Raw genomic sequence first — 22,795 nt, 5'->3', positions numbered from 1 at the left:
ACCCAGTCAGGTGCTCTATGTGGGCGTAAAGTGCAGTACCAGCTCATCAGAAAGGTAAATTGCTGGAAAACCCGGCTGCGATGTATACATCTACTTTGGAGCACTCTTCTCCCTTGCACTCTTGAATCGGTCATTCGCAATGTATTCTTCCAGCAAGCTGAATAACGAGGTAGGTGTGAGAAGGTGTACCAGCTGTCTTTGAGCTATCAGCGGCCACTAGGTGTCCCTCTTGTGATTTCCCGGGGATCCCGATTGTACAGGAATTCGTCGGTTCAGTAGCACGGGGGAGGGGATGGCCTGTGCTTGGAAGTGACAAACAGTCTGGTGGAATCATGAGTGTTTTTTCAAGTTCTGATTCATATTCGCTGTAGAATAAAATATGCTTTCAGCCCCCATGAGCTTTGTCACTAGGAGAGCAGTGTAGGAACTTTTGCTGTTTGGCTGTGGGTTCCCTGGTGGTCTAGTGGTTAGGATTCGGCGCTCTCACCGCCGCGGCCCGGGTTCGATTCCCGGTCAGGGAACAGTCCTTCTTCTGCCCTTGAATGCTTTTCCTTCCCGCAGGTCAGGGCTTCTCAAAATGAATTTGCTTTTCTGACAAACAGTTTGCCTAGCATCCCGCAATCTGGCTCCTAATTTGATTTTCGCAAGGTTCCCTTTGAGTTGCTTTCCTCGGCGGGAGGAAAATCTCTTGTGCAAGGCTCTTGAGGAAGTGAGATTCTGTATTCCGAGGTGCGCTTCTTTTCGTAGGCTTCTGACCACATGGTGTGCGGCAGGAAGTCATCTTTGACAGGGACGCAGGCTTTGTCTCCAAATGGCATCCCGGACCCACTGCAACCCACCTTTTTGCTGAAACGGAAGTCTGGTTCAGGGTAAGAAAAAGCTGAGCTGCACGTACCGAAAGCAGCAGAGCCCAGCGGCGGAGAGGGTGTGGCCAGGGCTGTCTGATTTGCATAGTGACCAGTGGCATCTTGGGAATGTACAGGCTTTGGAGCCTAACGGGTGCTGCAGGGGTCTGCCTGGCCGGAGAAATGCCTGTCTGGCGCTCCCCTCAGGACACACGTGTCTTCCGTTCGAGCATGGAGGGTGAGGGACATGGGTCACCCTCATATACAGGGGTGTGGGCATAGGCAGGATGGGGCGTGGGGGACCCGTCAGGGCATTGCCCGTTTGGAAGCCCGTTCGGAAGGCAAGAGGAGGCGGAGGCGGAGGCGGGAATCTCTGCTCAATTTTTTCCCGAGGCCTGGGGACAAGCCTTTGCACATTTGATCCAGCCGGGCCTGCATCAGCAGATCCTGCTCCGATGGCAAGGGAGAGCGTGCAGGTGTAAATCAAAGAAAGGGGAGAAATCCGCAAGAGGCGGGTTAACAAATTCCAGTGGCAGGCCCATGTTCCCCAGGAAGCAAGTACTTCCTCCTGCTCCCTTCAGTGGGAAAAGACATAGGAGGTGTATTTCTCTAAGCAGGGGCTCTGCGTAGGTGGCACTGCATTGCTTTGGGAAGCATCCATGCTAAGTGCAGAGTAGCAGCAGACCCCACAGCTGAGACGTGAATTGGGACTGTTAAGGAAGGGCACTGGGAGGGTGAGGAGGGCAGAGGAAAATGCTTTAAAAAAGCATCTGCAAGTTCCTACACACCCGCTGAAAACCCATACCAGGGATGGGGCTCGAACCCATGCGGACAACTGTCCATTGGATCTTAAGTCCAACGCCTTAACCACTCGGCCACCCTGGTGAGACCCTAGGTCCTGCCTTACTCAGCTCCCTTTTCATGCTGGCTGCTCCAGCGCAGGCTGTCCAGCAAGAGGTGATTGCAGAGTAAAAAGGCTTTTGCAGGAGGATAAAGGTAATTGCTTATGACAAACACACTGTGTGACACCTAACTTTTCCCCACTCGTACTTTATGGGCAATCTATACAGTGGAGTTAGCTTAGTCACAATAAGGAAGTGAGCAAGGCAGGCTCACAAGAGCATCTCCTCCCTGGTGGTCTAGTGGCTAGGATTCGGCGCTTTCACCGCCGCGGCCCGGGTTCGATTCCCGGTCAGGGAAGATCCCTCTAAGACGTAGACGTGCGTAATTTGTCCACGCAGCTCAGCTTTTTTTAATCGAAGGTCCTTAAAAAGGCACCCCGACCTATAGACGAAAGCAGAGGAAAGGGGCTGGGTCCCCTGTGTCCCAGGTTGCTTTGCTCCCATTGCCCTCAGCCACCTTCATGCGCACGCAGTCCCCCACCCAGTCAGGTGCTCTATGTGGGCGTAAAGTGCAGTACCAGCTCATCAGAAAGGTAAATTGCTGGAAAACCCGGCTGCGATGTATACATCTACTTTGGAGCACTCTTCTCCCTTGCACTCTTGAATCGGTCATTCGCAATGTATTCTTCCAGCAAGCTGAATAACGAGGTAGGTGTGAGAAGGTGTACCAGCTGTCTTTGAGCTATCAGCGGCCACTAGGTGTCCCTCTTGTGATTTCCCGGGGATCCCGATTGTACAGGAATTCGTCGGTTCAGTAGCACGGGGGAGGGGATGGCCTGTGCTTGGAAGTGACAAACAGTCTGGTGGAATCATGAGTGTTTTTTCAAGTTCTGATTCATATTCGCTGTAGAATAAAATATGCTTTCAGCCCCCATGAGCTTTGTCACTAGGAGAGCAGTGTAGGAACTTTTGCTGTTTGGCTGTGGGTTCCCTGGTGGTCTAGTGGTTAGGATTCGGCGCTCTCACCGCCGCGGCCCGGGTTCGATTCCCGGTCAGGGAACAGTCCTTCTTCTGCCCTTGAATGCTTTTCCTTCCCGCAGGTCAGGGCTTCTCAAAATGAATTTGCTTTTCTGACAAACAGTTTGCCTAGCATCCCGCAATCTGGCTCCTAATTTGATTTTCGCAAGGTTCCCTTTGAGTTGCTTTCCTCGGCGGGAGGAAAATCTCTTGTGCAAGGCTCTTGAGGAAGTGAGATTCTGTATTCCGAGGTGCGCTTCTTTTTGTAGGTTTTTGACCACATGGTGTGCGGCAGGAAGTCATCTTTGACAGGGACGCAGGCTTTGTCTCCAAATGGCATCCCGGACCCACTGCAACCCACCTTTTTGCTGAAACGGAAGTCTGGTTCAGGGTAAGAAAAAGCTGAGCTGCACGTACCGAAAGCAGCAGAGCCCAGCGGCGGAGAGGGTGTGGCCAGGGCTGTCTGATTTGCATAGTGACCAGTGGCATCTTGGGAATGTACAGGCTTTGGAGCCTAACGGGTGCTGCAGGGGTCTGCCTGGCCGGAGAAATGCCTGTCTGGCGCTCCCCTCAGGACACACGTGTCTTCCGTTCGAGCATGGAGGGTGAGGGACATGGGTCACCCTCATATACAGGGGTGTGGGCATAGGCAGGATGGGGCGTGGGGGACCCGTCAGGGCATTGCCCGTTTGGAAGCCCGTTCGGAAGGCAAGAGGAGGCGGAGGCGGAGGCGGGAATCTCTGCTCAATTTTTTCCCGAGGCCTGGGGACAAGCCTTTGCACATTTGATCCAGCCGGGCCTGCATCAGCAGATCCTGCTCCGATGGCAAGGGAGAGCGTGCAGGTGTAAATCAAAGAAAGGGGAGAAATCCGCAAGAGGCGGGTTAACAAATTCCAGTGGCAGGCCCATGTTCCCCAGGAAGCAAGTACTTCCTCCTGCTCCCTTCAGTGGGAAAAGACATAGGAGGTGTATTTCTCTAAGCAGGGGCTCTGCGTAGGTGGCACTGCATTGCTTTGGGAAGCATCCATGCTAAGTGCAGAGTAGCAGCAGACCCCACAGCTGAGACGTGAATTGGGACTGTTAAGGAAGGGCACTGGGAGGGTGAGGAGGGCAGAGGAAAATGCTTTAAAAAAGCATCTGCAAGTTCCTACACACCCGCTGAAAACCCATACCAGGGATGGGGCTCGAACCCATGCGGACAACTGTCCATTGGATCTTAAGTCCAACGCCTTAACCACTCGGCCACCCTGGTGAGACCCTAGGCCCTGCCTTACTCAGCTCCCTTTTCATGCTGGCTGCTCCAGCGCAGGCTGTCCAGCAAGAGGTGATTGCAGAGTAAAAAGGCTTTTGCAGGAGGATAAAGGTAATTGCTTATGACAAACACACTGTGTGACACCTAACTTTTCCCCACTCGTACTTTATGGGCAATCTATACAGTGGAGTTAGCTTAGTCACAATAAGGAAGTGAGCAAGGCAGGCTCACAAGAGCATCTCCTCCCTGGTGGTCTAGTGGCTAGGATTCGGCGCTTTCACCGCCGCGGCCCGGGTTCGATTCCCGGTCAGGTAAGATCCCTCTAAGACGTAGACGTGCGTAATTTGTCCACGCAGCTCAGCTTTTTTTAATCGAAGGTCCTTAAAAAGGCACCCCGACCTATAGACGAAAGCAGAGGAAAGGGGCTGGGTCCCCTGTGTCCCAGGTTGCTTTGCTCCCATTGCCCTCAGCCACCTTCATGCGCACGCAGTCCCCCACCCAGTCAGGTGCTCTATGTGGGCGTAAAGTGCAGTACCAGCTCATCAGAAAGGTAAATTGCTGGAAAACCCGGCTGCGATGTATACATCTACTTTGGAGCACTCTTCTCCCTTGCACTCTTGAATCGGTCATTCGCAATGTATTCTTCCAGCAAGCTGAATAACGAGGTAGGTGTGAGAAGGTGTACCAGCTGTCTTTGAGCTATCAGCGGCCACTAGGTGTCCCTCTTGTGATTTCCCGGGGATCCCGATTGTACAGGAATTCGTCGGTTCAGTAGCACGGGGGAGGGGATGGCCTGTGCTTGGAAGTGACAAACAGTCTGGTGGAATCATGAGTGTTTTTTCAAGTTCTGATTCATATTCGCTGTAGAATAAAATATGCTTTCAGCCCCCATGAGCTTTGTCACTAGGAGAGCAGTGTAGGAACTTTTGCTGTATGGCTCTGGGTTCCCTGGTGGTCTAGTGGTTAGGATTCTGCGCTCTCACCGCCGCGGCCCGGGTTCGATTCCCGGTCAGGGAACAGTCCTTCTTCTGCCCTTGAATGCTTTTCCTTCCCGCAGGTCAGGGCTTCTCAAAATGAATTTGCTTTTCTGACAAACAGTTTGCCTAGCATCCCGCAATCTGGCTCCTAATTTGATTTTCGCAAGGTTCCCTTTGAGTTGCTTTCCTCGGCGGGAGGAAAATCTCTTGTGCAAGGCTCTTGAGGAAGTGAGATTCTGTATTCCGAGGTGCGCTTCTTTTCGTAGGCTTCTGACCACATGGTGTGCGGCAGGAAGTCATCTTTGACAGGGCCGCAGGCTTTGTCTCCAAATGGCATCCCGGACCCACTGCAACCCACCTTTTTGCTGAAACGGAAGTCTGGTTCAGGGTAAGAAAAAGCTGAGCTGCACGTACCGAAAGCAGCAGATCCCAGCGGCGGAGAGGGTGTGGCCAGGGCTGTCTGATTTGCATAGTGACCAGTGGCATCTTGGGAATGTACAGGCTTTGGAGCCTAACGGGTGCTGCAGGGGTCTGCCTGGCCGGAGAAATGCCTGTCTGGCGCTCCCCTCAGGACACACGTGTCTTCCGTTCGAGCATGGAGGGTGAGGGACATGGGTCACCCTCATATACAGGGGTGTGGGCATGGGCAGGATGGGGCGTGGGGGACCCGTCAGGGCATTGCCCGTTTGGAAGCCCGTTCGGAAGGCAAGAGGAGGCGGAGGCGGAGGCGGGAATCTCTGCTCAATTTTTTCCCGAGGCCTGGGGACAAGCCTTTGCACATTTGATCCAGCCGGGCCTGCATCAGCAGATCCTGCTCCGATGGCAAGGGAGAGCCTGCAGGTGTAAATCAAAGAAAGGGGAGAAATCCGCAAGAGGCGGGTTAACAAATTCCAGTGGCAGGCCCATGTTCCCCAGGAAGCAAGTACTTCCTCCTGCTCCCTTCAGTGGGAAAAGACATAGGAGGTGTATTTCTCTAAGCAGGGGCTCTGCGTAGGTGGCACTGCATTGCTTTGGCAAACATCCATGCTAAGTGCAGAGTAGCAGCAGACCCCACAGCTGAGACGTGAATTGGGACTGTTAAGGAAGGGCACTGGGAGGGTGAGGAGGGCAGAGGAAAATGCTTTACAAAAGCATCTGCAAGTTCCTACACACCCGCTGAAAACCCATACCAGGGATGGGGCTCGAACCCATGCGGACAACTGTCCATTGGATCTTAAGTCCAACGCCTTAACCACTCGGCCACCCTGGTGAGACCCTAGGCCCTGCCTTACTCAGCTCCCTTTTCATGCTGGCTGCTCCAGCGCAGGCTGTCCAGCAAGAGGTGATTGCAGAGTAAAAAGGCTTTTGCAGGAGGATAAAGGTAATTGCTTATGACAAACACACTGTGTGACACCTAACTTTTCCCCACTCGTACTTTATGGGCAATCTATACAGTGGAGTTAGCTTAGTCACAATAAGGAAGTGAGCAAGGCAGGCTCACAAGAGCATCTCCTCCCTGGTGGTCTAGTGGCTAGGATTCGGCGCTTTCACCGCCGCGGCCCGGGTTCGATTCCCGGTCAGGGAAGATCCCTCTAAGACGTAGACGTGTGTAATTTGTCCACGCAGCTCAGCTTTTTTTAATCGAAGGTCCTTAAAAAGGCACCCCGACCTATAGACGAAAGCAGAGGAAAGGGGCTGGGTCCCCTGTGTCCCAGGTTGCTTTGCTCCCATTGCCCTCAGCCACCTTCATGCGCACGCAGTCCCCCACCCAGTCAGGTGCTCTATGTGGGCGTAAAGTGCAGTACCAGCTCATCAGAAAGGTAAATTGCTGGAAAACCCGGCTGCGATGTATACATCTACTTTGGAGCACTCTTCTCCCTTGCACTCTTGAATCGGTCATTCGCAATGTATTCTTCCAGCAAGCTGAATAACGAGGTAGGTGTGAGAAGGTGTACCAGCTGTCTTTGAGCTATCAGCGGCCACTAGGTGTCCCTCTTGTGATTTCCCGGGGATCCCGATTGTACAGGAATTCGTCGGTTCAGTAGCACGGGGGAGGGGATGGCCTGTGCTTGGAAGTGACAAACAGTCTGGTGGAATCATGAGTGTTTTTTCAAGTTCTGATTCATATTCGCTGTAGAATAAAATATGCTTTCAGCCCCCATGAGCTTTGTCACTAGGAGAGCAGTGTAGGAACTTTTGCTGTATGGCTGTGGGTTCCCTGGTGGTCTAGTGGTTAGGATTCGGCGCTCTCACCGCCGCGGCCCGGGTTCGATTCCCGGTCAGGGAACAGTCCTTCTTCTGCCCTTGAATGCTTTTCCTTCCCGCAGGTCAGGGCTTCTCAAAATGAATTTGCTTTTCTGACAAACAGTTTGCCTAGCATCCCGCAATCTGGCTCCTAATTTGATTTTCGCAAGGTTCCCTTTGAGTTGCTTTCCTCGGCGGGAGGAAAATCTCTTGTGCAAGGCTCTTGAGGAAGTGAGATTCTGTATTCCGAGGTGCGCTTCTTTTCGTAGGCTTCTGACCACATGGTGTGCGGCAGGAAGTCATCTTTGACAGGGCCGCAGGCTTTGTCTCCAAATGGCATCCCGGACCCACTGCAACCCACCTTTTTGCTGAAACGGAAGTCTGGTTCAGGGTAAGAAAAAGCTGAGCTGCACGTACCGAAAGCAGCAGAGCCCAGCGGCGGAGAGGGTGTGGCCAGGGCTGTCTGATTTGCATAGTGACCAGTGGCATCTTGGGAATGTACAGGCTTTGGAGCCTAACGGGTGCTGCAGGGGTCTGCCTGGCCGGAGAAATGCCTGTCTGGCGCTCCCCTCAGGACACACGTGTCTTCCGTTCGAGCATGGAGGGTGAGGGACATGGGTCACCCTCATATACAGGGGTGTGGGCATGGGCAGGATGGGGCGTGGGGGACCCGTCAGGGCATTGCCCGTTTGGAAGCCCGTTCGGAAGGCAAGAGGAGGCGGAGGCGGAGGCGGGAATCTCTGCTCAATTTTTTCCCGAGGCCTGGGGACAAGCCTTTGCACATTTGATCCAGCCGGGCCTGCATCAGCAGATCCTGCTCCGATGGCAAGGGAGAGCCTGCAGGTGTAAATCAAAGAAAGGGGAGAAATCCGCAAGAGGCGGGTTAACAAATTCCAGTGGCAGGCCCATGTTCCCCAGGAAGCAAGTACTTCCTCCTGCTACCTTCAGTGGGAAAAGACATAGGAGGTGTATTTCTCTAAGCAGGGGCTCTGCGTAGGTGGCACTGCATTGCTTTGGCAAACATCCATGCTAAGTGCAGAGTAGCAGCAGACCCCACAGCTGAGACGTGAATTGGGACTGTTAAGGAAGGGCACTGGGAGGGTGAGGAGGGCAGAGGAAAATGCTTTACAAAAGCATCTGCAAGTTCCTACACACCCACTGAAAACCCATACCAGGGATGGGGCTCGAACCCATGCGGACAACTGTCCATTGGATCTTAAGTCCAACGCCTTAACCACTCGGCCACCCTGGTGAGACCCTAGGTCCTGCCTTACTCAGCTCCCTTTTCATGCTGGCTGCTCCAGCGCAGGCTGTCCAGCAAGAGGTGATTGCAGAGTAAAAAGGCTTTTGCAGGAGGATAAAGGTAATTGCTTATGACAAACACACTGTGTGACACCTAACTTTTCCCCACTCGTACTTTATGGGCAATCTATACAGTGGAGTTAGCTTAGTCACAATAAGGAAGTGAGCAAGGCAGGCTCACAAGAGCATCTCCTCCCTGGTGGTCTAGTGGCTAGGATTCGGCGCTTTCACCGCCGCGGCCCGGGTTCGATTCCCGGTCAGGGAAGATCCCTCTAAGACGTAGACGTGCGTAATTTGTCCACGCAGCTCAGCTTTTTTTAATCGAAGGTCCTTAAAAAGGCACCCCGACCTATAGACGAAAGCAGAGGAAAGGGGCTGGGTCCCCTGTGTCCCAGGTTGCTTTGCTCCCATTGCCCTCAGCCACCTTCATGCGCACGCAGTCCCCCACCCAGTCAGGTGCTCTATGTGGGCGTAAAGTGCAGTACCAGCTCATCAGAAAGGTAAATTGCTGGAAAACCCGGCTGCGATGTATACATCTACTTTGGAGCACTCTTCTCCCTTGCACTCTTGAATCGGTCATTCGCAATGTATTCTTCCAGCAAGCTGAATAACGAGGTAGGTGTGAGAAGGTGTACCAGCTGTCTTTGAGCTATCAGCGGCCACTAGGTGTCCCTCTTGTGATTTCCCGGGGATCCCGATTGTACAGGAATTCGTCGGTTCAGTAGCACGGGGGAGGGGATGGCCTGTGCTTGGAAGTGACAAACAGTCTGGTGGAATCATGAGTGTTTTTTCAAGTTCTGATTCATATTCGCTGTAGAATAAAATATGCTTTCAGCCCCCATGAGCTTTGTCACTAGGAGAGCAGTGTAGGAACTTTTGCTGTTTGGCTGTGGGTTCCCTGGTGGTCTAGTGGTTAGGATTCGGCGCTCTCACCGCCGCGGCCCGGGTTCGATTCCCGGTCAGGGAACAGTCCTTCTTCTGCCCTTGAATGCTTTTCCTTCCCGCAGGTCAGGGCTTCTCAAAATGAATTTGCTTTTCTGACAAACAGTTTGCCTAGCATCCCGCAATCTGGCTCCTAATTTGATTTTCGCAAGGTTCCCTTTGAGTTGCTTTCCTCGGCGGGAGGAAAATCTCTTGTGCAAGGCTCTTGAGGAAGTGAGATTCTGTATTCCGAGGTGCGCTTCTTTTCGTAGGCTTCTGACCACATGGTGTGCGGCAGGAAGTCATCTTTGACAGGGACGCAGGCTTTGTCTCCAAATGGCATCCCGGACCCACTGCAACCCACCTTTTTGCTGAAACGGAAGTCTGGTTCAGGGTAAGAAAAAGCTGAGCTGCACGTACCGAAAGCAGCAGAGCCCAGCGGCGGAGAGGGTGTGGCCAGGGCTGTCTGATTTGCATAGTGACCAGTGGCATCTTGGGAATGTACAGGCTTTGGAGCCTAACGGGTGCTGCAGGGGTCTGCCTGGCCGGAGAAATGCCTGTCTGGCGCTCCCCTCAGGACACACGTGTCTTCCGTTCGAGCATGGAGGGTGAGGGACATGGGTCACCCTCATATACAGGGGTGTGGGCATGGGCAGGATGGGGCGTGGGGGACCCGTCAGGGCATTGCCCGTTTGGAAGCCCGTTCGGAAGGCAAGAGGAGGCGGAGGCGGAGGCGGGAATCTCTGCTCAATTTTTTCCCGAGGCCTGGGGACAAGCCTTTGCACATTTGATCCAGCCGGGCCTGCATCAGCAGATCCTGCTCCGATGGCAAGGGAGAGCCTGCAGGTGTAAATCAAAGAAAGGGGAGAAATCCGCAAGAGGCGGGTTAACAAATTCCAGTGGCAGGCCCATGTTCCCCAGGAAGCAAGTACTTCCTCCTGCTCCCTTCAGTGGGAAAAGACATAGGAGGTGTATTTCTCTAAGCAGGGGCTCTGCGTAGGTGGCACTGCATTGCTTTGGGAAGCATCCATGCTAAGTGCAGAGTAGCAGCAGACCCCACAGCTGAGACGTGAATTGGGACTGTTAAGGAAGGGCACTGGGAGGGTGAGGAGGGCAGAGGAAAATGCTTTAAAAAAGCATCTGCAAGTTCCTACACACCCGCTGAAAACCCATACCAGGGATGGGGCTCGAACCCATGCGGACAACTGTCCATTGGATCTTAAGTCCAACGCCTTAACCACTCGGCCACCCTGGTGAGACCCTAGGTCCTGCCTTACTCAGCTCCCTTTTCATGCTGGCTGCTCCAGCGCAGGCTGTCCAGCAAGAGGTGATTGCAGAGTAAAAAGGCTTTTGCAGGAGGATAAAGGTAATTGCTTATGACAAACACACTGTGTGACACCTAACTTTTCCCCACTCGTACTTTATGGGCAATCTATACAGTGGAGTTAGCTTAGTCACAATAAGGAAGTGAGCAAGGCAGGCTCACAAGAGCATCTCCTCCCTGGTGGTCTAGTGGCTAGGAATCGGCGCTTTCACCGCCGCGGCCCGGGTTCGATTCCCGGTCAGGGAAGATCCCTCTAAGACGTAGACGTGCGTAATTTGTCCACGCAGCTCAGCTTTTTTTAATCGAAGGTCCTTAAAAAGGCACCCCGACCTATAGACGAAAGCAGAGGAAAGGGGCTGGGTCCCCTGTGTCCCAGGTTGCTTTGCTCCCATTGCCCTCAGCCACCTTCATGCGCACGCAGTCCCCCACCCAGTCAGGTGCTCTATGTGGGCGTAAAGTGCAGTACCAGCTCATCAGAAAGGTAAATTGCTGGAAAACCCGGCTGCGATGTATACATCTACTTTGGAGCACTCTTCTCCCTTGCACTCTTGAATCGGTCATTCGCAATGTATTCTTCCAGCAAGCTGAATAACGAGGTAGGTGTGAGAAGGTGTACCAGCTGTCTTTGAGCTATCAGCGGCCACTAGGTGTCCCTCTTGTGATTTCCCGGGGATCCCGATTGTACAGGAATTCGTCGGTTCAGTAGCACGGGGGAGGGGATGGCCTGTGCTTGGAAGTGACAAACAGTCTGGTGGAATCATGAGTGTTTTTTCAAGTTCTGATTCATATTCGCTGTAGAATAAAATATGCTTTCAGCCCCCATGAGCTTTGTCACTAGGAGAGCAGTGTAGGAACTTTTGCTGTTTGGCTGTGGGTTCCCTGGTGGTCTAGTGGTTAGGATTCGGCGCTCTCACCGCCGCGGCCCGGGTTCGATTCCCGGTCAGGGAACAGTCCTTCTTCTGCCCTTGAATGCTTTTCCTTCCCGCAGGTCAGGGCTTCTCAAAATGAATTTGCTTTTCTGACAAACAGTTTGCCTAGCATCCCGCAATCTGGCTCCTAATTTGATTTTCGCAAGGTTCCCTTTGAGTTGCTTTCCTCGGCGGGAGGAAAATCTCTTGTGCAAGGCTCTTGAGGAAGTGAGATTCTGTATTCCGAGGTGCGCTTCTTTTCGTAGGCTTCTGACCACATGGTGTGCGGCAGGAAGTCATCTTTGACAGGGACGCAGGCTTTGTCTCCAAATGGCATCCCGGACCCACTGCAACCCACCTTTTTGCTGAAACGGAAGTCTGGTTCAGGGTAAGAAAAAGCTGAGCTGCACGTACCGAAAGCAGCAGAGCCCAGCGGCGGAGAGGGTGTGGCCAGGGCTGTCTGATTTGCATAGTGACCAGTGGCATCTTGGGAATGTACAGGCTTTGGAGCCTAACGGGTGCTGCAGGGGTCTGCCTGGCCGGAGAAATGCCTGTCTGGCGCTCCCCTCAGGACACACGTGTCTTCCGTTCGAGCATGGAGGGTGAGGGACATGGGTCACCCTCATATACAGGGGTGTGGGCATAGGCAGGATGGGGCGTGGGGGACCCGTCAGGGCATTGCCCGTTTGGAAGCCCGTTCGGAAGGCAAGAGGAGGCGGAGGCGGAGGCGGGAATCTCTGCTCAATTTTTTCCCGAGGCCTGGGGACAAGCCTTTGCACATTTGATCCAGCCGGGCCTGCATCAGCAGATCCTGCTCCGATGGCAAGGGAGAGCCTGCAGGTGTAAATCAAAGAAAGGGGAGAAATCCGCAAGAGGCGGGTTAACAAATTCCAGTGGCAGGCCCATGTTCCCCAGGAAGCAAGTACTTCCTCCTGCTCCCTTCAGTGGGAAAAGACATAGGAGGTGTATTTCTCTAAGCAGGGGCTCTGCGTAGGTGGCACTGCATTGCTTTGGGAAGCATCCATGCTAAGTGCAGAGTAGCAGCAGACCCCACAGCTGAGACGTGAATTGGGACTGTTAAGGAAGGGCACTGGGAGGGTGAGGAGGGCAGAGGAAAATGCTTTAAAAAAGCATCTGCAAGTTCCTACACACCCGCTGAAAACCCATACCAGGGATGGGGCTCGAACCCATGCGGACAACTGTCCATTGGATCTTAAGTCCAACGCCTTAACCACTCGGCCACCCTGGTGAGACCCTAGGCCCTGCCTTACTCAGCTCCCTTTTCATGCTGGCTGCTCCAGCGCAGGCTGTCCAGCAAGAGGTGATTGCAGAGTAAAAAGGCTTTTGCAGGAGGATAAAGGTAATTGCTTATGACAAACACACTGTGTGACACCTAACTTTTCCCCACTCGTACTTTATGGGCAATCTATACAGTGGAGTTAGCTTAGTCACAATAAGGAAGTGAGCAAGGCAGGCTCACAAGAGCATCTCCTCCCTGGTGGTCTAGTGGCTAGGATTCGGAGCTTTCACCGCCGCGGCCCGGGTTCGATTCCCGGTCAGGTAAGATCCCTCTAAGACGTAGACGTGCGTAATTTGTCCACGCAGCTCAGCTTTTTTTAATCGAAGGTCCTTAAAAAGGCACCCCGACCTATAGACGAAAGCAGAGGAAAGGGGCTGGGTCCCCTGTGTCCCAGGTTGCTTTGCTCCCATTGCCCTCAGCCACCTTCATGCGCACGCAGTCCCCCACCCAGTCAGGTGCTCTATGTGGGCGTAAAGTGCAGTACCAGCTCATCAGAAAGGTAAATTGCTGGAAAACCCGGCTGCGATGTATACATCTACTTTGGAGCACTCTTCTCCCTTGCACTCTTGAATCGGTCATTCGCAATGTATTCTTCCAGCAAGCTGAATAACGAGGTAGGTGTGAGAAGGTGTACCAGCTGTCTTTGAGCTATCAGCGGCCACTAGGTGTCCCTCTTGTGATTTCCCGGGGATCCCGATTGTACAGGAATTCGTCGGTTCAGTAGCACGGGGGAGGGGATGGCCTGTGCTTGGAAGTGACAAACAGTCTGGTGGAATCATGAGTGTTTTTTCAAGTTCTGATTCATATTCGCTGTAGAATAAAATATGCTTTCAGCCCCCATGAGCTTTGTCACTAGGAGAGCAGTTTAGGAACTTTTGCTGTATGGCTCTGGGTTCCCTGGTGGTCTAGTGGTTAGGATTCTGCGCTCTCACCGCCGCGGCCCGGGTTCGATTCCCGGTCAGGGAACAGTCCTTCTTCTGCCCTTGAATGCTTTTCCTTCCCGCAGGTCAGGGCTTCTCAAAATGAATTTGCTTTTCTGACAAACAGTTTGCCTAGCATCCCGCAATCTGGCTCCTAATTTGATTTTCGCAAGGTTCCCTTTGAGTTGCTTTCCTCGGCGGGAGGAAAATCTCTTGTGCAAGGCTCTTGAGGAAGTGAGATTCTGTATTCCGAGGTGCGCTTCTTTTCGTAGGCTTCTGACCACATGGTGTGCGGCAGGAAGTCATCTTTGACAGGGCCGCAGGCTTTGTCTCCAAATGGCATCCCGGACCCACTGCAACCCACCTTTTTGCTGAAACGGAAGTCTGGTTCAGGGTAAGAAAAAGCTGAGCTGCACGTACCGAAAGCAGCAGATCCCAGCGGCGGAGAGGGTGTGGCCAGGGCTGTCTGATTTGCATAGTGACCAGTGGCATCTTGGGAATGTACAGGCTTTGGAGCCTAACGGGTGCTGCAGGGGTCTGCCTGGCCGGAGAAATGCCTGTCTGGCGCTCCCCTCAGGACACACGTGTCTTCCGTTCGAGCATGGAGGGTGAGGGACATGGGTCACCCTCATATACAGGGGTGTGGGCATGGGCAGGATGGGGCGTGGGGGACCCGTCAGGGCATTGCCCGTTTGGAAGCCCGTTCGGAAGGCAAGAGGAGGCGGAGGCGGAGGCGGAGGCGGGAATCTCTGCTCAATTTTTTCCCGAGGCCTGGGGACAAGCCTTTGCACATTTGATCCAGCCGGGCCTGCATCAGCAGATCCTGCTCCGATGGCAAGGGAGAGCCTGCAGGTGTAAATCAAAGAAAGGGGAGAAATCCGCAAGAGGCGGGTTAACAAATTCCAGTGGCAGGCCCATGTTCCCCAGGAAGCAAGTACTTCCTCCTGCTCCCTTCAGTGGGAAAAGACATAGGAGGTGTATTTCTCTAAGCAGGGGCTCTGCGTAGGTGGCACTGCATTGCTTTGGCAAACATCCATGCTAAGTGCAGAGTAGCAGCAGACCCCACAGCTGAGACGTGAATTGGGACTGTTAAGGAAGGGCACTGGGAGGGTGAGGAGGGCAGAGGAAAATGCTTTACAAAAGCATCTGCAAGTTCCTACACACCCGCTGAAAACCCATACCAGGGATGGGGCTCGAACCCATGCGGACAACTGTCCATTGGATCTTAAGTCCAACGCCTTAACCACTCGGCCACCCTGGTGAGACCCTAGGCCCTGCCTTACTCAGCTCCCTTTTCATGCTGGCTGCTCCAGCGCAGGCTGTCCAGCAAGAGGTGATTGCAGAGTAAAAAGGCTTTTGCAGGAGGATAAAGGTAATTGCTTATGACAAACACACTGTGTGACACCTAACTTTTCCCCACTCGTACTTTATGGGCAATCTATACAGTGGAGTTAGCTTAGTCACAATAAGGAAGTGAGCAAGGCAGGCTCACAAGAGCATCTCCTCCCTGGTGGTCTAGTGGCTAGGATTCGGCGCTTTCACCGCCGCGGCCCGGGTTCGATTCCCGGTCAGGGAAGATCCCTCTAAGACGTAGACGTGTGTAATTTGTCCACGCAGCTCAGCTTTTTTTAATCGAAGGTCCTTAAAAAGGCACCCCGACCTATAGACGAAAGCAGAGGAAAGGGGCTGGGTCCCCTGTGTCCCAGGTTGCTTTGCTCCCATTGCCCTCAGCCACCTTCATGCGCACGCAGTCCCCCACCCAGTCAGGTGCTCTATGTGGGCGTAAAGTGCAGTACCAGCTCATCAGAAAGGTAAATTGCTGGAAAACCCGGCTGCGATGTATACATCTACTTTGGAGCACTCTTCTCCCTTGCACTCTTGAATCGGTCATTCGCAATGTATTCTTCCAGCAAGCTGAATAACGAGGTAGGTGTGAGAAGGTGTACCAGCTGTCTTTGAGCTATCAGCGGCCACTAGGTGTCCCTCTTGTGATTTCCCGGGGATCCCGATTGTACAGGAATTCGTCGGTTCAGTAGCACGGGGGAGGGGATGGCCTGTGCTTGGAAGTGACAAACAGTCTGGTGGAATCATGAGTGTTTTTTCAAGTTCTGATTCATATTCGCTGTAGAATAAAATATGCTTTCAGCCCCCATGAGCTTTGTCACTAGGAGAGCAGTGTAGGAACTTTTGCTGTATGGCTGTGGGTTCCCTGGTGGTCTAGTGGTTAGGATTCGGCGCTCTCACCGCCGCGGCCCGGGTTCGATTCCCGGTCAGGGAACAGTCCTTCTTCTGCCCTTGAATGCTTTTCCTTCCCGCAGGTCAGGGCTTCTCAAAATGAATTTGCTTTTCTGACAAACAGTTTGCCTAGCATCCCGCAATCTGGCTCCTAATTTGATTTTCGCAAGGTTCCCTTTGAGTTGCTTTCCTCGGCGGGAGGAAAATCTCTTGTGCAAGGCTCTTGAGGAAGTGAGATTCTGTATTCCGAGGTGCGCTTCTTTTCGTAGGCTTCTGACCACATGGTGTGCGGCAGGAAGTCATCTTTGACAGGGCCGCAGGCTTTGTCTCCAAATGGCATCCCGGACCCACTGCAACCCACCTTTTTGCTGAAACGGAAGTCTGGTTCAGGGTAAGAAAAAGCTGAGCTGCACGTACCGAAAGCAGCAGATCCCAGCGGCGGAGAGGGTGTGGCCAGGGCTGTCTGATTTGCATAGTGACCAGTGGCATCTTGGGAATGTACAGGCTTTGGAGCCTAACGGGTGCTGCAGGGGTCTGCCTGGCCGGAGAAATGCCTGTCTGGCGCTCCCCTCAGGACACACGTGTCTTCCGTTCGAGCATGGAGGGTGAGGGACATGGGTCACCCTCATATACAGGGGTGTGGGCATGGGCAGGATGGGGCGTGGGGGACCCGTCAGGGCATTGCCCGTTTGGAAGCCCGTTCGGAAGGCAAGAGGAGGCGGAGGCGGAGGCGGGAATCTCTGCTCAATTTTTTCCCGAGGCCTGGGGACAAGCCTTTGCACATTTGATCCAGCCGGGCCTGCATCAGCAGATCCTGCTCCGATGGCAAGGGAGAGCCTGCAGGTGTAAATCAAAGAAAGGGGAGAAATCCGCAAGAGGCGGGTTAACAAATTCCAGTGGCAGGCCCATGTTCCCCAGGAAGCAAGTACTTCCTCCTGCTCCCTTCAGTGGGAAAAGACATAGGAGGTGTATTTCTCTAAGCAGGGGCTCTGCGTAGGTGGCACTGCATTGCTTTGGGAAGCATCCATGCTAAGTGCAGAGTAGCAGCAGACCCCACAGCTGAGACGTGAATTGGGACTGTTAAGGAAGGGCACTGGGAGGGTGAGGAGGGCAGAGGAAAATGCTTTAAAAAAGCATCTGCAAGTTCCTACACACCCGCTGAAAACCCATACCAGGGATGGGGCTCGAACCCATGCGGACAACTGTCCATTGGATCTTAAGTCCAACGCCTTAACCACTCGGCCACCCTGGTGAGACCCTAGGCCCTGCCTTACTCAGCTCCCTTTTCATGCTGGCTGCTCCAGCGCAGGCTGTCCAGCAAGAGGTGATTGCAGAGTAAAAAGGCTTTTGCAGGAGGATAAAGGTAATTGCTTATGACAAACACACTGTGTGACACCTAACTTTTCCCCACTCGTACTTTATGGGCAATCTATACAGTGGAGTTAGCTTAGTCACAATAAGGAAGTGAGCAAGGCAGGCTCACAAGAGCATCTCCTCCCTGGTGGTCTAGTGGCTAGGATTCGGCGCTTTCACCGCCGCGGCCCGGGTTCGATTCCCGGTCAGGGAAGATCCCTCTAAGACGTAGACGTGTGTAATTTGTCCACGCAGCTCAGCTTTTTTTAATCGAAGGTCCTTAAAAAGGCACCCCGACCTATAGACGAAAGCAGAGGAAAGGGGCTGGGTCCCCTGTGTCCCAGGTTGCTTTGCTCCCATTGCCCTCAGCCACCTTCATGCGCACGCAGTCCCCCACCCAGTCAGGTGCTCTATGTGGGCGTAAAGTGCAGTACCAGCTCATCAGAAAGGTAAATTGCTGGAAAACCCGGCTGCGATGTATACATCTACTTTGGAGCACTCTTCTCCCTTGCACTCTTGAATCGGTCATTCGCAATGTATTCTTCCAGCAAGCTGAATAACGAGGTAGGTGTGAGAAGGTGTACCAGCTGTCTTTGAGCTATCAGCGGCCACTAGGTGTCCCTCTTGTGATTTCCCGGGGATCCCGATTGTACAGGAATTCGTCGGTTCAGTAGCACGGGGGAGGGGATGGCCTGTGCTTGGAAGTGACAAACAGTCTGGTGGAATCATGAGTGTTTTTTCAAGTTCTGATTCATATTCGCTGTAGAATAAAATATGCTTTCAGCCCCCATGAGCTTTGTCACTAGGAGAGCAGTGTAGGAACTTTTGCTGTATGGCTGTGGGTTCCCTGGTGGTCTAGTGGTTAGGATTCGGCGCTCTCACCGCCGCGGCCCGGGTTCGATTCCCGGTCAGGGAACAGTCCTTCTTCTGCCCTTGAATGCTTTTCCTTCCCGCAGGTCAGGGCTTCTCAAAATGAATTTGCTTTTCTGACAAACAGTTTGCCTAGCATCCCGCAATCTGGCTCCTAATTTGATTTTCGCAAGGTTCCCTTTGAGTTGCTTTCCTCGGCGGGAGGAAAATCTCTTGTGCAAGGCTCTTGAGGAAGTGAGATTCTGTATTCCGAGGTGCGCTTCTTTTCGTAGGCTTCTGACCACATGGTGTGCGGCAGGAAGTCATCTTTGACAGGGCCGCAGGCTTTGTCTCCAAATGGCATCCCGGACCCACTGCAACCCACCTTTTTGCTGAAACGGAAGTCTGGTTCAGGGTAAGAAAAAGCTGAGCTGCACGTACCGAAAGCAGCAGAGCCCAGCGGCGGAGAGGGTGTGGCCAGGGCTGTCTGATTTGCATAGTGACCAGTGGCATCTTGGGAATGTACAGGCTTTGGAGCCTAACGGGTGCTGCAGGGGTCTGCCTGGCCGGAGAAATGCCTGTCTGGCGCTCCCCTCAGGACACACGTGTCTTCCGTTCGAGCATGGAGGGTGAGGGACATGGGTCACCCTCATATACAGGGGTGTGGGCATGGGCAGGATGGGGCGTGGGGGACCCGTCAGGGCATTGCCCGTTTGGAAGCCCGTTCGGAAGGCAAGAGGAGGCGGAGGCGGAGGCGGGAATCTCTGCTCAATTTTTTCCCGAGGCCTGGGGACAAGCCTTTGCACATTTGATCCAGCCGGGCCTGCATCAGCAGATCCTGCTCCGATGGCAAGGGAGAGCCTGCAGGTGTAAATCAAAGAAAGGGGAGAAATCCGCAAGAGGCGGGTTAACAAATTCCAGTGGCAGGCCCATGTTCCCCAGGAAGCAAGTACTTCCTCCTGCTCCCTTCAGTGGGAAAAGACATAGGAGGTGTATTTCTCTAAGCAGGGGCTCTGCGTAGGTGGCACTGCATTGCTTTGGCAAACATCCATGCTAAGTGCAGAGTAGCAGCAGACCCCACAGCTGAGACGTGAATTGGGACTGTTAAGGAAGGGCACTGGGAGGGTGAGGAGGGCAGAGGAAAATGCTTTACAAAAGCATCTGCAAGTTCCTACACACCCGCTGAAAACCCATACCAGGGATGGGGCTCGAACCCATGCGGACAACTGTCCATTGGATCTTAAGTCCAACGCCTTAACCACTCGGCCACCCTGGTGAGACCCTAGGCCCTGCCTTACTCAGCTCCCTTTTCATGCTGGCTGCTCCAGCGCAGGCTGTCCAGCAAGAGGTGATTGCAGAGTAAAAAGGCTTTTGCAGGAGGATAAAGGTAATTGCTTATGACAAACACACTGTGTGACACCTAACTTTTCCCCACTCGTACTTTATGGGCAATCTATACAGTGGAGTTAGCTTAGTCACAATAAGGAAGTGAGCAAGGCAGGCTCACAAGAGCATCTCCTCCCTGGTGGTCTAGTGGCTAGGATTCGGCGCTTTCACCGCCGCGGCCCGGGTTCGATTCCCGGTCAGGGAAGATCCCTCTAAGACGTAGACGTGTGTAATTTGTCCACGCAGCTCAGCTTTTTTTAATCGAAGGTCCTTAAAAAGGCACCCCGACCTATAGACGAAAGCAGAGGAAAGGGGCTGGGTCCCCTGTGTCCCAGGTTGCTTTGCTCCCATTGCCCTCAGCCACCTTCATGCGCACGCAGTCCCCCACCCAGTCAGGTGCTCTATGTGGGCGTAAAGTGCAGTACCAGCTCATCAGAAAGGTAAATTGCTGGAAAACCCGGCTGCGATGTATACATCTACTTTGGAGCACTCTTCTCCCTTGCACTCTTGAATCGGTCATTCGCAATGTATTCTTCCAGCAAGCTGAATAACGAGGTAGGTGTGAGAAGGTGTACCAGCTGTCTTTGAGCTATCAGCGGCCACTAGGTGTCCCTCTTGTGATTTCCCGGGGATCCCGATTGTACAGGAATTCGTCGGTTCAGTAGCACGGGGGAGGGGATGGCCTGTGCTTGGAAGTGACAAACAGTCTGGTGGAATCATGAGTGTTTTTTCAAGTTCTGATTCATATTCGCTGTAGAATAAAATATGCTTTCAGCCCCCATGAGCTTTGTCACTAGGAGAGCAGTGTAGGAACTTTTGCTGTATGGCTGTGGGTTCCCTGGTGGTCTAGTGGTTAGGATTCGGCGCTCTCACCGCCGCGGCCCGGGTTCGATTCCCGGTCAGGGAACAGTCCTTCTTCTGCCCTTGAATGCTTTTCCTTCCCGCAGGTCAGGGCTTCTCAAAATGAATTTGCTTTTCTGACAAACAGTTTGCCTAGCATCCCGCAATCTGGCTCCTAATTTGATTTTCGCAAGGTTCCCTTTGAGTTGCTTTCCTCGGCGGGAGGAAAATCTCTTGTGCAAGGCTCTTGAGGAAGTGAGATTCTGTATTCCGAGGTGCGCTTCTTTTCGTAGGCTTCTGACCACATGGTGTGCGGCAGGAAGTCATCTTTGACAGGGCCGCAGGCTTTGTCTCCAAATGGCATCCCGGACCCACTGCAACCCACCTTTTTGCTGAAACGGAAGTCTGGTTCAGGGTAAGAAAAAGCTGAGCTGCACGTACCGAAAGCAGCAGATCCCAGCGGCGGAGAGGGTGTGGCCAGGGCTGTCTGATTTGCATAGTGACCAGTGGCATCTTGGGAATGTACAGGCTTTGGAGCCTAACGGGTGCTGCAGGGGTCTGCCTGGCCGGAGAAATGCCTGTCTGGCGCTCCCCTCAGGACACACGTGTCTTCCGTTCGAGCATGGAGGGTGAGGGACATGGGTCACCCTCATATACAGGGGTGTGGGCATGGGCAGGATGGGGCGTGGGGGACCCGTCAGGGCATTGCCCGTTTGGAAGCCCGTTCGGAAGGCAAGAGGAGGCGGAGGCGGAGGCGGGAATCTCTGCTCAATTTTTTCCCGAGGCCTGGGGACAAGCCTTTGCACATTTGATCCAGCCGGGCCTGCATCAGCAGATCCTGCTCCGATGGCAAGGGAGAGCCTGCAGGTGTAAATCAAAGAAAGGGGAGAAATCCGCAAGAGGCGGGTTAACAAATTCCAGTGGCAGGCCCATGTTCCCCAGGAAGCAAGTACTTCCTCCTGCTCCCTTCAGTGGGAAAAGACATAGGAGGTGTATTTCTCTAAGCAGGGGCTCTGCGTAGGTGGCACTGCATTGCTTTGGGAAGCATCCATGCTAAGTGCAGAGTAGCAGCAGACCCCACAGCTGAGACGTGAATTGGGACTGTTAAGGAAGGGCACTGGGAGGGTGAGGAGGGCAGAGGAAAATGCTTTAAAAAAGCATCTGCAAGTTCCTACACACCCGCTGAAAACCCATACCAGGGATGGGGCTCGAACCCATGCGGACAACTGTCCATTGGATCTTAAGTCCAACGCCTTAACCACTCGGCCACCCTGGTGAGACCCTAGGCCCTGCCTTACTCAGCTCCCTTTTCATGCTGGCTGCTCCAGCGCAGGCTGTCCAGCAAGAGGTGATTGCAGAGTAAAAAGGCTTTTGCAGGAGGATAAAGGTAATTGCTTATGACAAACACACTGTGTGACACCTAACTTTTCCCCACTCGTACTTTATGGGCAATCTATACAGTGGAGTTAGCTTAGTCACAATAAGGAAGTGAGCAAGGCAGGCTCACAAGAGCATCTCCTCCCTGGTGGTCTAGTGGCTAGGATTCGGCGCTTTCACCGCCGCGGCCCGGGTTCGATTCCCGGTCAGGGAAGATCCCTCTAAGACGTAGACGTGTGTAATTTGTCCACGCAGCTCAGCTTTTTTTAATCGAAGGTCCTTAAAAAGGCACCCCGACCTATAGACGAAAGCAGAGGAAAGGGGCTGGGTCCCCTGTGTCCCAGGTTGCTTTGCTCCCATTGCCCTCAGCCACCTTCATGCGCACGCAGTCCCCCACCCAGTCAGGTGCTCTATGTGGGCGTAAAGTGCAGTACCAGCTCATCAGAAAGGTAAATTGCTGGAAAACCCGGCTGCGATGTATACATCTACTTTGGAGCACTCTTCTCCCTTGCACTCTTGAATCGGTCATTCGCAATGTATTCTTCCAGCAAGCTGAATAACGAGGTAGGTGTGAGAAGGTGTACCAGCTGTCTTTGAGCTATCAGCGGCCACTAGGTGTCCCTCTTGTGATTTCCCGGGGATCCCGATTGTACAGGAATTCGTCGGTTCAGTAGCACGGGGGAGGGGATGGCCTGTGCTTGGAAGTGACAAACAGTCTGGTGGAATCATGAGTGTTTTTTCAAGTTCTGATTCATATTCGCTGTAGAATAAAATATGCTTTCAGCCCCCATGAGCTTTGTCACTAGGAGAGCAGTGTAGGAACTTTTGCTGTATGGCTGTGGGTTCCCTGGTGGTCTAGTGGTTAGGATTCGGCGCTCTCACCGCCGCGGCCCGGGTTCGATTCCCGGTCAGGGAACAGTCCTT

The 22,795-nt window shown here is 53.4% G+C and overlaps 26 non-coding genes across 26 annotated transcripts; 16 read left to right on the top strand and 10 right to left on the bottom strand.

Moving 5' to 3' along the window:
* The first annotated feature begins 449 nt into the window (after positions 1 to 449).
* TRNAE-CUC (transfer RNA glutamic acid (anticodon CUC)) lies at positions 450 to 521 on the top strand. Its single transcript has one exon. It is a non-coding gene; the product is annotated as a tRNA-Glu (tRNA).
* Positions 522 to 1,647: 1,126 nt separating this feature from the next.
* On the bottom strand, positions 1,648 to 1,730 carry TRNAL-UAA (transfer RNA leucine (anticodon UAA)). The gene has a single exon. It is a non-coding gene; the product is annotated as a tRNA-Leu (tRNA).
* A 243-nt stretch (positions 1,731 to 1,973) lies between these two features.
* TRNAE-UUC (transfer RNA glutamic acid (anticodon UUC)) lies at positions 1,974 to 2,045 on the top strand. The gene has a single exon. It is a non-coding gene; the product is annotated as a tRNA-Glu (tRNA).
* A 630-nt stretch (positions 2,046 to 2,675) lies between these two features.
* TRNAE-CUC (transfer RNA glutamic acid (anticodon CUC)) lies at positions 2,676 to 2,747 on the top strand. The gene has a single exon. It is a non-coding gene; the product is annotated as a tRNA-Glu (tRNA).
* Positions 2,748 to 3,873: 1,126 nt separating this feature from the next.
* TRNAL-UAA (transfer RNA leucine (anticodon UAA)) lies at positions 3,874 to 3,956 on the bottom strand. Its single transcript has one exon. It is a non-coding gene; the product is annotated as a tRNA-Leu (tRNA).
* Positions 3,957 to 6,099: 2,143 nt separating this feature from the next.
* On the bottom strand, positions 6,100 to 6,182 carry TRNAL-UAA (transfer RNA leucine (anticodon UAA)). The gene has a single exon. It is a non-coding gene; the product is annotated as a tRNA-Leu (tRNA).
* Positions 6,183 to 6,425: 243 nt separating this feature from the next.
* On the top strand, positions 6,426 to 6,497 carry TRNAE-UUC (transfer RNA glutamic acid (anticodon UUC)). Its single transcript has one exon. It is a non-coding gene; the product is annotated as a tRNA-Glu (tRNA).
* A 630-nt stretch (positions 6,498 to 7,127) lies between these two features.
* TRNAE-CUC (transfer RNA glutamic acid (anticodon CUC)) lies at positions 7,128 to 7,199 on the top strand. Its single transcript has one exon. It is a non-coding gene; the product is annotated as a tRNA-Glu (tRNA).
* A 1,126-nt stretch (positions 7,200 to 8,325) lies between these two features.
* Positions 8,326 to 8,408, bottom strand: TRNAL-UAA (transfer RNA leucine (anticodon UAA)). The gene has a single exon. It is a non-coding gene; the product is annotated as a tRNA-Leu (tRNA).
* A 243-nt stretch (positions 8,409 to 8,651) lies between these two features.
* On the top strand, positions 8,652 to 8,723 carry TRNAE-UUC (transfer RNA glutamic acid (anticodon UUC)). The gene has a single exon. It is a non-coding gene; the product is annotated as a tRNA-Glu (tRNA).
* Positions 8,724 to 9,353: 630 nt separating this feature from the next.
* On the top strand, positions 9,354 to 9,425 carry TRNAE-CUC (transfer RNA glutamic acid (anticodon CUC)). Its single transcript has one exon. It is a non-coding gene; the product is annotated as a tRNA-Glu (tRNA).
* Positions 9,426 to 10,551: 1,126 nt separating this feature from the next.
* TRNAL-UAA (transfer RNA leucine (anticodon UAA)) lies at positions 10,552 to 10,634 on the bottom strand. The gene has a single exon. It is a non-coding gene; the product is annotated as a tRNA-Leu (tRNA).
* A 945-nt stretch (positions 10,635 to 11,579) lies between these two features.
* TRNAE-CUC (transfer RNA glutamic acid (anticodon CUC)) lies at positions 11,580 to 11,651 on the top strand. The gene has a single exon. It is a non-coding gene; the product is annotated as a tRNA-Glu (tRNA).
* A 1,126-nt stretch (positions 11,652 to 12,777) lies between these two features.
* On the bottom strand, positions 12,778 to 12,860 carry TRNAL-UAA (transfer RNA leucine (anticodon UAA)). Its single transcript has one exon. It is a non-coding gene; the product is annotated as a tRNA-Leu (tRNA).
* A 2,149-nt stretch (positions 12,861 to 15,009) lies between these two features.
* TRNAL-UAA (transfer RNA leucine (anticodon UAA)) lies at positions 15,010 to 15,092 on the bottom strand. Its single transcript has one exon. It is a non-coding gene; the product is annotated as a tRNA-Leu (tRNA).
* Positions 15,093 to 15,335: 243 nt separating this feature from the next.
* TRNAE-UUC (transfer RNA glutamic acid (anticodon UUC)) lies at positions 15,336 to 15,407 on the top strand. Its single transcript has one exon. It is a non-coding gene; the product is annotated as a tRNA-Glu (tRNA).
* A 630-nt stretch (positions 15,408 to 16,037) lies between these two features.
* On the top strand, positions 16,038 to 16,109 carry TRNAE-CUC (transfer RNA glutamic acid (anticodon CUC)). The gene has a single exon. It is a non-coding gene; the product is annotated as a tRNA-Glu (tRNA).
* A 1,126-nt stretch (positions 16,110 to 17,235) lies between these two features.
* On the bottom strand, positions 17,236 to 17,318 carry TRNAL-UAA (transfer RNA leucine (anticodon UAA)). The gene has a single exon. It is a non-coding gene; the product is annotated as a tRNA-Leu (tRNA).
* A 243-nt stretch (positions 17,319 to 17,561) lies between these two features.
* On the top strand, positions 17,562 to 17,633 carry TRNAE-UUC (transfer RNA glutamic acid (anticodon UUC)). The gene has a single exon. It is a non-coding gene; the product is annotated as a tRNA-Glu (tRNA).
* A 630-nt stretch (positions 17,634 to 18,263) lies between these two features.
* Positions 18,264 to 18,335, top strand: TRNAE-CUC (transfer RNA glutamic acid (anticodon CUC)). The gene has a single exon. It is a non-coding gene; the product is annotated as a tRNA-Glu (tRNA).
* Positions 18,336 to 19,461: 1,126 nt separating this feature from the next.
* Positions 19,462 to 19,544, bottom strand: TRNAL-UAA (transfer RNA leucine (anticodon UAA)). The gene has a single exon. It is a non-coding gene; the product is annotated as a tRNA-Leu (tRNA).
* A 243-nt stretch (positions 19,545 to 19,787) lies between these two features.
* Positions 19,788 to 19,859, top strand: TRNAE-UUC (transfer RNA glutamic acid (anticodon UUC)). The gene has a single exon. It is a non-coding gene; the product is annotated as a tRNA-Glu (tRNA).
* Positions 19,860 to 20,489: 630 nt separating this feature from the next.
* Positions 20,490 to 20,561, top strand: TRNAE-CUC (transfer RNA glutamic acid (anticodon CUC)). The gene has a single exon. It is a non-coding gene; the product is annotated as a tRNA-Glu (tRNA).
* A 1,126-nt stretch (positions 20,562 to 21,687) lies between these two features.
* TRNAL-UAA (transfer RNA leucine (anticodon UAA)) lies at positions 21,688 to 21,770 on the bottom strand. Its single transcript has one exon. It is a non-coding gene; the product is annotated as a tRNA-Leu (tRNA).
* A 243-nt stretch (positions 21,771 to 22,013) lies between these two features.
* Positions 22,014 to 22,085, top strand: TRNAE-UUC (transfer RNA glutamic acid (anticodon UUC)). The gene has a single exon. It is a non-coding gene; the product is annotated as a tRNA-Glu (tRNA).
* Positions 22,086 to 22,715: 630 nt separating this feature from the next.
* TRNAE-CUC (transfer RNA glutamic acid (anticodon CUC)) lies at positions 22,716 to 22,787 on the top strand. The gene has a single exon. It is a non-coding gene; the product is annotated as a tRNA-Glu (tRNA).
* Positions 22,788 to 22,795: the final 8 nt, after the last annotated feature.

Source organism: Triturus cristatus, chromosome 5_2 (genome assembly GCF_964204655.1).
Source record: "Triturus cristatus chromosome 5_2, aTriCri1.1, whole genome shotgun sequence".
Classification (NCBI taxonomy): domain Eukaryota; kingdom Metazoa; phylum Chordata; class Amphibia; order Caudata; family Salamandridae; genus Triturus; species Triturus cristatus.
This window is presented reverse-complemented; position numbering and strand designations above follow the sequence as displayed.